Source organism: Trypanosoma cruzi, genomic scaffold, assembly GCF_000209065.1.
Source record: "Trypanosoma cruzi strain CL Brener 1047053516737 genomic scaffold, whole genome shotgun sequence".
Taxonomy (NCBI): Eukaryota; Euglenozoa; class Kinetoplastea; order Trypanosomatida; family Trypanosomatidae; genus Trypanosoma; species Trypanosoma cruzi.
The window spans coordinates 75,991-87,595 of record NW_001849556.1 but is presented as its reverse complement, the minus strand read 5'-3'; the positions used below and the strand labels follow the sequence as shown (position 1 = coordinate 87,595).

The window sequence follows — 11,605 nt, the reverse complement described above, 5'->3', positions numbered from 1 at the left end:
TACTCGAGAACTACATTGAGGCGAATAGGTACGCAGTCTATTCTTCAATGGTGTTGTTGTTGGTGGCGGGATCATTGTGAAGGGAAATACGCTGAGCACAAAGAAGGACGATGACAGTGTGGAATCATCTGTTTGCGTTAATGCCGTTGGAGTGAAGAGCGGCGGCTACTTTGACGTGGAGAACAACACGATGAGCTCGGTCAATGGCGTTATTTTTTGGGGGGATACAACCGTGAGCTCCGCGGGGTTGCTGCGGGTGGCGGACTGCACCTTCGCTGGTGGGACGGAAATCTTTGATTCCGCGCTGGTGTATTTGTCTGGCTCGGTGACCCTCGAGGGAGGTGCGCAGTGGCGTGTGGAGGGCAACAGCGTGGGTGCAGCCTCAGTATTAATTATTCCGCATCCCCAGTACAAAATTAAGTTGTCGGGCAGCGGCACCACCGTGGCGCTTGCACACAACCGTCAGGTGGACAATAGTTATCCCTTTGCTGATCTTTCTCCGCCAGACACGATTGTTGAGCTACCCGCGCGGTTTGTGGTTGGGTGCAACCTGCAGGGCGATGAGGAGGTGTCGTACGACGGTGTGTTTCCGGAGGTGGTGGAGGTGTTCAGGTGCGGCACATGCAACGACGACGCGGCGTGCTACATGCCCGGGACGGAGTCGGTGGACCGCGGCTCGTGCTCGTGCAGCTGCAAGGACGGATGGCATGGCGCGTCGTGTCTTCCCTTCGAGGTGCCCGACACTGTTGTGCTGCCCGCAGCGGAGAGAGCCGTCGACGGCGACACGAGCTGCGTGATGGACCAGGCGCTGATGGACCTCGCGCTGAACATGTGGAAGACGCACCACTGCTACGTGGGTGTGACATTCAGCGGCGTGGGTGCCGTGCTGACGTTCTCCCTCAACAGCATGCCGCTGCATCTCCCCATCAACATCACGCTCACTGGGTGCACATTTCGTGGTGGTGCCGCGCTGCAGTTTGTTGGGGGTGCGGCGGCGGTTGAGTCATCTGGCGTCCTGATCCGCGTGAGCCGGACGGTGATGCGTTCCTCCACCGTTGCTTTTATACGTGCCCTCCCGCAGCACTGCGACATCGCCGTCACGGAGGTTGACGCGGTGCAGTCCTCCGTGTTTGAACTGCCGGACACTAGGATGAACACGTTGAGCGTATTGTTGCTGAAGGACGCCGTGCTGAGTGCGTCCTCGCTGTTGGTCAGCAACGTCAAGGCGCATGCGACGAAGCGTGATGCGCTTGGTTTTTACTCGACCGGGACGCTGACGCTGGTGGGTGGCAGCTCGCTGTACACGCGGTACTGCAGCTTTGAGGGATACAAATACCTGTTCTACGCGTACAGTCTCAGTGTGAGTGACCACTCTGTTTTTGCGCTGCTCAACAATACGATGGTCTCCGGGGCAAGTCTGCTGTATCAACAGCAGGGATTCAACGTGTCGGATCACAGCGTGGTGCGCGTGGTGGGGAACAGCGGCTCCGTGCGCTACGCCATCTGTAACGATGACATGTGGACTGTTCAGCGGTCAAGCTGGCTGGATTGGCGCGACAACGACGTGGAGGTGGGTGCGATGTTCTACGACAGTAGCTCCGCTTTTGTGAGCATTGACGGCAGCAGTGTGGTGACGCTGACTGGCTGCAAGATGGGCTCGACGGGGTTGTCGGTGTCCCTTTTATCTCGGGCTGACGCCGGCTACCGGTTCGTTGCTGGGTGCCTGACGGTCGCGGGACGGGAGGTGACGACGGCGGCCGAACTGGCGCTGAACGGCATCACCAACGTGACGACGGCTGCTGCGTGCGGGGAGTGCACGAAGGACGGCGACTGCTTTGCTCCTCTGACGACGGCGGTCAGCGGCTGCAAGTGCCGGTGCGCTGCTGGAGGGCACGGCGATGTGTGCGTCCCAGCGCCTGTGCCTGCTGGCCCGCCACCACCGCCGCCGCCATCGCCATCGCCATCGCCACCGCCACCGCCGGTTGGTGAGTGCATCAGCGACATGGTGTACCCCGAGGTTCCGCAGGCAGTGGGCGGCGGGCTGTCGTGGCTGTGCTACCGCAACGTGACGTTCAGCGGGGGCGGCATGAGCCTGACGGTGCTGATTGGGGGGATGACGGGCGACGTGGTGAAAGTCACGTTCGATGGCTGCACGTGGAGGGACGGCGCCGTGCTGTTGCTGTTGGGCAACGTGCACGCCGCTGTGGGGTCGCTGAACATCGTCGTCACCGGCAACAGATTTATTGACGCGCTGCTCAGCCCGGAGGGTGTGTTTCCACCGCACACAAACATCACGATCAGCGGGAACCGTTTTGCGGTCACGAGGCTGTTCCATTGGTTGGGTTTGGACCTTAGGAGGCCGTCGTGTGTTGTGATGAATGGACTGGTGATCAGCAACGACTCCGCGGTGGTGCTGAGTGGCAATGTGTTTCAGAGCGTGACGACATCGTCAAGTGTCATAAAATTTGTTGGATCTGCGCTGAGGGTGTCGTGGCACTCCGTGCTTGCGGTGCTGGGCAACACGTTTCATATGCACGGCGCTAACAGTACGCTGATAAATATTGAAGGGTCTGGCCAATTTTCATCGCTGAAGGTGCTGAACAACTCTGCTGTGGTGATCCGAGGCAACGTTGTGACGAGGCAGGTGAAGTACTTTTTGTTAGTAATTTTGGCGTTACGTGTGGAGTCTCGGTCAGCGGTTGTGTTTCAGGGCAACGACATGCAGAGAAGCTCGGCTGTATTTTTTTCAAGCTACTCTTCCTACATCTACTACAACTCCTGGCTGCAGCTGAGCGGCAACCTCTGCCGTGAATCCCCATCGGATACCTTCCTCTTTCTGAACCCCACGGTGAATCTCCGCGACTCCACGGTGTCTGTGTCCGGCAACCGATTCATGTCCAGCACGGGCACGCCGACAGTTCTGCGGATACCCAAAAGGTCCCGCGATCTCACAAACGGAGCGATTGTGGCCGCGTGCAACACTGTGAACGACGGGGAGGGAGTGAAATACAGCATACCGTCCGTGTACAATGCCACCATCCTGACCTGCAGCGACCCATGCGCCCTCGCGGCTTCGTGCTTCCCTGCGTACACGGCGACGGCCTCGAGAGATGGCTGCGCCTGCAGGTGTGCTGAGGGCGGCCGCGGCGATGCGTGCCTGCCCGTTGCTGTCCCCGAGCCGCCGAGCACTGACGGCGTTGATTTGTGCGTGCGTGACGTGCGTGTGGGTGTGGAGGTGAACGTCAGTTTCGGGACGTCGGTGGCGTGCTACGTTGGCGTGACCTTTGCGGCGGACGTCTTGGTGGACGTGGAGTCGATGTCGGGGAGCGTGCGCAACGTGAAACTGGCGAACTGCCTGTTTGTGGACGGAGCGAGCCTGTACGTTGTTGGGTGGCGGTCCGACCCGCCTGCTGGCAAGCGCGTTGATGTGTTGGTCAGCGGGCTTGAGTCGCGCTCCGGCGGCGTGGTGGTGGCGAACCGATTTCCGCCTGGCTCGCGCGTCACTGTGGTGGACTCGGTGCTGATTGCGGAGGCGCGTGTTGCGTACCGTGGCGCCTACGGCCTTGGCGACGCCTCCGCGTGCCTCGTGGTGCACAACGTGAATCTGACGGGGAGCGTGCTGACCATTGCGCGCACGCACGTGGCGGCGGTTTTCCGCGACGCTGTTGGCATGTTGTTTGTTGGCGGTGTGGCGCTGTCGTCGCTCGGTGCGCTGTACGTGGAGGGACTGTCGGTGCAGACGGCGCTGGGGCTGTGCGTGTCGGTGGAGGGCGGTGTTGCGGCCAGTGGCGGCTCCGTGGTGGCGTTTGTTGACAGTGACTTCCTGCTGTGCAAGCACGCGGTGTCTGTGCGTGGGGCTGTGAGCGTGTCGGGCTCTGCTGTGGCGCTTGTGCGGAGCGAATTTTTGTCGACGGAGGACTACGCGGTGGCGTTTTATTCGACGGTGAGCCTGGCCGACGGGTCGATGCTGCTGGCGAAGGGCAACGTGCACGACGGCGTCTCGAGGGAGATGCTCTACACCGCTGGCGCCGTGACCGCTGCTGGGAGCACGCTGAGCTTTGTGCGCAACCGAGCGCTGCTGCCGCGGATGCTGTCGGTGAGCCTGTCGCTTGTAGCTGGGGCGCATGTGAGGGTGGCGTGCAACGACGCCGGTGGGCGAGTCCTGTCGACGGCGGAGGAGTACGCAGCGGCTGGATTTGGCGACGCTGGGAGCATCGACGTTGTTGGGTGCGACGCCTGCGACAGGAACACGCACTGCTACGCGCCCGGGACGGCGTCGGCGAGCATGAGGAACGGTGTGTGCGTGTGCGCGTGCGGCAGCAGCGGTGGGTACGGCGAGGCGTGCGTGCCGGTGGGAGCTCCCGCGCTGCCGCCCGCTGTGGGCACTGCGTCGAGTGTGTTCTTCCGCGAGGGCGTGACGGTGCGGTCGGTGTTCGTTGTGCCTGCCGGCGCGAGCGAGGTGACGCTGCGCCACGTTGTGCTGGACGGCGTGAGCCCGGTGCTCTACGTGCCGTGGATGGCGCGGGACGGCGTGCGGATCGTTGTGCAGAACGTGTCGCTGCTGAACGGCGCCGTGCTGTACGTGATGGGCGGTGGAGCGTTGCGCGGTGCGGGGGCGGCGGGGAGCGACGAGGGCGGGCCGGTGGAGCTGTCCGTGTGCGATGTGGAGGCGCTGAACGGTGCGCTTGTGCTGACCGGCACGTTTCCCGCGGGGTCTGTGCTGACGGTGACGGACTCCCTGCTGGTCTCCGCGAGGCCGACGCCGCTTGTGTATCTTCCCGGCTCGCAGTCCTCGCCGTACGCACCGGTGCTTGTGCTGTCGGGCCTGCGGCTCGTGCGGTCCGTGCTGGTTGTGTCCGGCGTTGCCCTCGTGACCGTGGTGACCGTGGTGACTGGTGGGCGGACGGTGGTGGTGGACGGCGCTGTGCTGGAGCTTGTCGGTGGCGGTGTCGCGCTGGACGCGGCTGTGTTCGGTGGCGAATATGCGTTGTGCGCGAGTGCGCGCGTGGTTGCGTCGGGGGGCGCTGTGCTGCGCGTGTCGGGGAGCCAGGTGTACGCCGCGCATGGGTTGGTGTTCGAGAGCGGTGTGGAGGCCAACGCGTCCGCCGTCGTGGTGAACGACAACACCGGTGCGCTGACCGATGGCGCGCTGCTGGTGCTGCGGGGGTCGGCGTCGTTCGCGTCCGGGTCGTGGCTGTCGGTGCGCGGCAACAGCATCCGCGGCAGAATTCTGTCGGTGCCGTCGTACCCGCGCAGTGCGGAGCTTGTGCAGAGCACGCTGACGCTCCATGGGAACGCCGGCAGCGGACCCGTTGTGATGGACGGCACCGTTGCGCTTGGGGGCGCCGGCCGAAAGTTCGTCGTGGGGTGCCTGACGCTCAACGGGCAGGCGCTGCAGCCGATGGACTACAGGTCCGCCGGCATCATCGGGGAATTCCGCCCCGTGGCGTGTGGCGTGTGCGACGCCGACGTGCACTGCTTTGCAGCTGCGACGAGGACGATGTCGGGGTCGTGCGGCTGCCGCTGTGCTGAGGGCGGGTACGGGCGCGACTGCCTGCCGGTGTACCTGCCGCGCGTGGACGGGTGCAACCGCACGTCTGGCATGCCGCTGCTGAGCCACACGGCGACGCTGACGGAGACGCGCAGCCTGACTTCAACATGGACGCCGAGCCAGAGCATCGAGCGCTACAGTCCGCTGCATTACGGGACGACGGAGACCCTGCAGGTGACGGAGACGGTGGCGCTGTCGCCCACGCGGACCCCGACGGCGTCGGTGAGCGGCACGTTGTGGTGGAGCGAGGTGGCGTGCCCGACGCTCGCTGTGACGACGACGGCGGCTGGTGGGAGCCTGACGCAGAACGACATCCGCGGCGGTGGGAGCGCCGTCCCGACGCGGCTGATGGTGGCGCTGCCGTCGCCGTTTCGATGGGCACGCGACCCGCAGCCCAGCATGCACCTGAGCTTTGTGCCGGTGGCGACGGCGCAGCCGAGTGGGTTTGGTGGTCCGTGGGGAGCGATGCTGCGCAACGCGACGTGGGTACGCAACGCGACGAATCCGTCCACCGTCCTGGAGCTGGCTGTGCCCGTGTACCGCGGTTACTTCATTGCAGCCGACGAGACGATAGTCATTCGCTGCGACGCTGCGGCGGTGTCCGGCGGCTGCAGGGGTGTGCTGCTTGGGTCCTTCACGATCAGGTCTGACACGCTGCCCGCCGCTGCCAGCGCCCTCTCGGCGATCACCGGCGTTGCTGCGGGTGCGGCGGCTGTTGCCGTGGTGGTGACGGGCGGGCTCGGCTCCATCCTGGAGATGCAGGTGCTTGGCGTGTTTGCGAGGATGTCATGCGCCTCGGCGCAGGAGCGTGCGAGCACCGCTGCGCTGCCGTACTTCCTGTCGGTGCTCGCTGCCCTTGACCCGCTGTGGATGGTGGTGGGCAACGCGCTGATCGCCGCTGTGTTCGGGTGCGTGCACTGCGGTGTGACGGCGGCCTTCCAGCGGTGGCGCGGCGTGGACGCGGCGAGTGCGTGGGCGGCGATGCGCTTCCCGAGCCTAACGTACGTTGTGGCGCACGCGATGCATCTCGGCATCTTCTTCGGCTCGGTGCGTGCACTGGCGATGCCCGACGCCCGCGTGCTGCACCGCGTGATCGGTGTCGTCGGCGTGCTGTACGGTGTGGCGTTCCCTGCTGGTGTGTGCTACTTGATTGCCCGCCACACGGGCGCGAGCTTCACGAGGTACTGGCAGTTTTCGAGGAAGCCGCTGCACGAGCGCCTGCTGTACCCCGTCGGGTATTGGCACCCCGCGGCGCAGCAGCGGATGTACGGCAGCATGCTGACGAACATGAGGGGCAGCCGCGTGTACTGGTGCGTGTTCCAGCTGTCGGTGCTGTGTGTGGTGTGCCTGACTGCGGCTGTGCACCCGCCCGTGGGAGGCTGCCACGTCCAGTACTTCTGCATGGCGGCTGTGCTGCTTGCGGGTGCGGGCGTGGTTGCCTTCACGAACATGATGCGCTCGGCTTTCCTGACGGTGATGCACACTGCGAGCTTTGTGCTTCTTGCGGCGCTGTGCGTGGTGAGCGCGGCCAACCAACTTGCGCCGAGCGACGGCGGTGCGAGGGCGTACGCGGCGATGGTGCTGCTGCTGACGACTGTGCTGCTTGCGGTCACTGTGTACAGCGTCGTTGTGTGGTACGCGGAGGACCGCCACTGGCAGGAGCTGCGCGAGCCGCGGCGTGGCGGGCTGGAAGCGCTGCTGCGCGATGACGAGGAGAGCGACGAAGAGACGCAGAAGCCCCACGAAATCACGTCATCGTCGTACGCCTCGGGCACCACCGCTGCGTCGTCGTACCGACCACCCGCACCGCCGTGGCAGCCCATGGCCGGTGACACCCGCTCAGACGCACAGAGCCTGCTCGAGTGTGCATCGAGTGCGAGAGGCAAAATTGATCACGCCCTCCTGTGACGTGCAACACGTGGAACGTGGGGGCCTTGGATGCTGCGGCATTGGGATTCGTTGCCCGCTACGGCCCGCGTGTTTTGTGTGTGCAGGAGGTGTGACGGCCGCTTCCGGCAATTTGCACATCCCTTCACGGCGCGGCCTTTGATTTAGTTGGCACACCGCATTCCACAGGCAAGGGATATTGTCGCGGATTGGCCACGCTGGTACGGGGATGCCTACACGAGGAATTCTTCTTTTTTAAATATTTCCCTCCGGCTTTGCAAAGTCCATGCACCACAGCAGACACAGAGGGGTGTGGTGTTAGCATGGAGAGTACGATATTCACCGAGACTCTTTCCACGGCAGCGTGCGCCTATGCACCTTCTCGTCGAACCGTGGAAGCACGCAAGCACACGTCGACGGTTCTGGATCATCTGGTGACTCACATTGTTGGCGTACCCTTTTTTCTTGCCAGCAGCACTGAGGGGCGCGCACACGGATGCGGTTTGTCCTTGGCCACTGCGGTGTGCCCAGGAAATAAGCTTGTGATGCATAAGCCAAGGAGGCGTCCGACCTCGCACAGCTCACAGACGCATGGAGCACCGGCATCGTCGCATTGGCTGGACGTATTATTGGTGTCCGACAGCTCAGGCCAGGAGCTCACCGCTCCACTGCAGCAGGCGACTGGGAGCCCCACGCGCACGGGATCCACTGTCAGTCGCAGGGAGGAGACTGCACCGGCCCGCTCCCGCACCGGTGTTTCTCACGAATACGGATGGCTGCTACGACCATTGCAACCCGCCATCCCACGCACATGCCGTTGGCGCGGCGCGGATGACGTACATCAGGCACGCAAAAGCCATCTCCTCCTGCTGGACCCCACACCGCCACGATCCGATGCCCGACAGACTGCCCGGTATGCGGCAAGCGCTGCAGCTGCCGCACTAGTGTCGTGACGCACATGGTTAACGCCCATGGCGTTACGCGCTCCCAGGCGCTGCAGGAATTTGGCTTTCGCGGTGAGTCGGAGCCGCCAGAAATCCCACCGGAACCACCGCCCAGCACTTGAGCGAGGACGAGAGCGAGAGACGGCACGCCGATCGCACCTCCGCCGCAGACTACAGAGCCCATGCCGAAGCCACTCCCATGCAGTTTTTGCACGGTGTCGTACGAAAGGCAAGCCGGAACCGTATCTCATCTTTGGCACTTCCACAAGCAAGAGTTCCCCCGACAAATAGGAGGTGTTGCCAGGAATATGACGGTCTGACGGCATCCACCGCGCTCGAATGCACGTACTGTGAATTCAGAGCTCAAGCGAAAGCGGGACCACTATCCCGCATACGGGCACACGAACACTCCAGAACAGCGCTACCGTCGGCACCGAAGAAAGTGGCACTTCATAGGTGCCCTTAATGCGGCAGGCAGGCGGGCAATGCCGGGGGATTGACCACCCGCACCCGGCACAAACACCCGACAGAAAGAAAGTCGTGACACTAAAAATGGAGAATGAATAACCACGCGCTGCAAAGCTCGAACATTCGCATGAAGAACATCAAACCAACGCAGAACCCCGCCTCCGCGCAGGAGGAGAATGCCACCGAGAAACAGTGCACCTTGTGTGTCTAAAATGGCACGCACACATGCATTGATTAGCGTCACGCTGTTGCCGATTTCCCGGCGGCAGAGGACTCAGGCCGCCGAGAAGGCGCACGTCGCTCGGCGACGACATCCCGCTGCGACCACCACCAGTTTGGTTTTGCCGTTTAGCGTGCGGGTTTCCGTGCCACAGCAATGCCTGACTGACCCGCTACCGCACGGCACGCCACGGGCATCTGCCGGACATTGTGAATACCGGTCGACTGGAACTGTGCGGAGAGGCAGGTCTGCATTTACTCCGCTGTCCGGCTCCCACTTTGGGTGCCGGGGCTCTCTTTCACATCTTTAATCATTGGGCCGACGTGCTCTGCGATGGTGGCTGGCGTGTGGGTCTTTGTATTTACTTGAGAAGGCACGAGGAATAGTAACAATATATATAAACAGCACTGAATAGATATTAGTATCGACAACTATATACCTATCTGTATATGCATGTACAGCCAATAGAATATCAATTCAATAAACCAAGAAACCAAGCAATCTGTCGAATTTTAGGGGAAGGAAGGGAGATATGCACATCTATACACATCATCAGTAAATAAATTATCACTTTTGTAGTCATACCCATATCGTTATGCCTATTCATTGATCGATGCTTATTTTCATATCTATATTGCTTCATACATTTTTTCCATCGTTTTTTTCTTAATTGTGGCATTTTGCCTCCTTTATGTTATGTATTCTTCTCCCCTGAGTTCATGCTTACGTTTTTAGAGCGCATAGGCATTCCGTCCCGCGGTCAAGGTTTCATATGCACTGAAGCACCCCATCGGACAAAAAGTAGCAAGGGGCTTGCGAAGCCCATCTCAGTTGAATGATGGTTGCTATCTTGTTTGATCTCCTGAGGAGCCGCGAGGTGTGATTGCGTTGCCCTGCCACCCAACACAATGACAACTTTCAGCGAGCACTTTGCAGGCCCATTGTGCAGTTATTATTGAGGTGTACTCCACACCCGCATTTTGGGAGTGAATGCACGGTGTACCCGCAGAGGATGCTGAGGGCGGCGTCAGCGAGGCATGGGATAACATGTACTCCGGAACAAGTATGTGGCGTTGGCCAGAGGAGGCATTGTGTCAACGACATCACTGATTGATGGCCATTGATTTTGGGGCTTCGGTATTCGGAGCCTTAAGGACTGGAACGCTGCTGGCTGACCAGGTGCCACTCGCCATCCGATCCCTCCTGGATGTGGCTTAAGAGACGGTGCGGGCGCGTGCGGCGGGGGAAAAGGAAGTAGGACATTCTGTGGACATGCACGTGGACGCGTCAGAGCGTCACGATATCCCTCAACAAGTGTGGAGCCCCCGGCATGGTGCGTTGATCGTCCTGATTAAACTGCCTGGGGTGGAGGTGAGTGCGCTGACTTCCGTTTCACCTAATTTTCCTTCAGCTGACAGGCTGCGCAGCTGACGTGGAGGGACACCATGCGCACCTGTTTCCGGCGTGTGCGATGCCGTTTCCCACATTTGAGGGCGATTTCCCTGATGATGTGCTCCGTCGTCCTCACTTGATTCCTTGACGAAACGACGCAACGCGGGGCTGGTGCTGAGCGACGAAAGCCTTCCGTCTCGGTTGGAACCAAAATGGAGAGCCCATGAAGAGACATGCTGCTCGCGACCGGTTGATGCTTGGCCTGTGAGGAGTCTGTTTGCCACCGTGTAGCATCTAATTTGCTTGATTGCAGCGCCCTACACAAATTGCACAGTTCTTGTGCTCCTGAGTAGTGCCGATAAGGGCGGATTGCATGGTAGTGTTTCATTGCTGGAAGGCTCTGTAAGGAGGAAAATATTGTTCTTTCTTCTTCATGGAGGAGACGAATCCGTTCTTTGATTGAAGTACGAATGCCTTGTTGCAGCTCTTGTTGGCCGCTGGTGGCCTTGGTGTTTATTCCAATCAATGGCTCTCACTGGCGATTCCACGGCCGAATATCGACGGGTGTCGTCGTTTTTGGTCCCACGTTGCTTGGCCCAACAATAAAATATTTGTGCAGCTGGACAAGGAATTTCCAGTGGGCGTGGACCATGTTTTGCAGAATATGCCCACAACGGCTGCTGACCGTGCTGGTGGTTGTTGCGTCCTGCATGACTCTGACAACGTTCTTGCGGATTTCACTATGTTGCGTGCAAATGATGTTACATCTGTGCCTCGTCGTGTGGCAGAGGCCTGAACCAACGGGGGGTAGAGTGTTGTGATGAATTCGAGCACCGACAACCCTCGTGTTGCTCATCGTTGTGCTCGTTTTCACTGCGGTCCTCGACGTGGGGAACATTTTATTATTGTGTGCGGTATGGGGATCACTTATCCGGTGGCATATTGCAGTGTGGCGGTATTTGGTCAAAGGACCCTGTGGAATAGTTTGTGAGGACGAGGGATGATGGCAGGACTGTCATGCCCGCACAGACGGAGACGAGAATGGGATTTTTGATGTGCCCTGCAACACTGCGCGCTCGATTGCGCCATTGGATGCGTGCAGAGCAGGTGGCTCTCCGGTGTCTGTTGGCTTCACGGCCAACC

At 60.9% G+C, this 11,605-nt stretch overlaps 2 pseudogenes, besides 2 other annotated features; both read left to right on the top strand.

Moving 5' to 3' along the window:
* On the top strand, nucleotides 1-7,459 carry Tc00.1047053508259.20 (annotated as a pseudogene; the record flags this gene model as incomplete).
* Nucleotides 1-11,605: a sequence feature (areas not merged during assembly with more than two copies in the genome that could not be assigned to a particular haplotype).
* Nucleotides 1,931-1,981: a microsatellite.
* On the top strand, nucleotides 9,767-11,605 carry Tc00.1047053508259.11 (annotated as a pseudogene; the record flags this gene model as incomplete).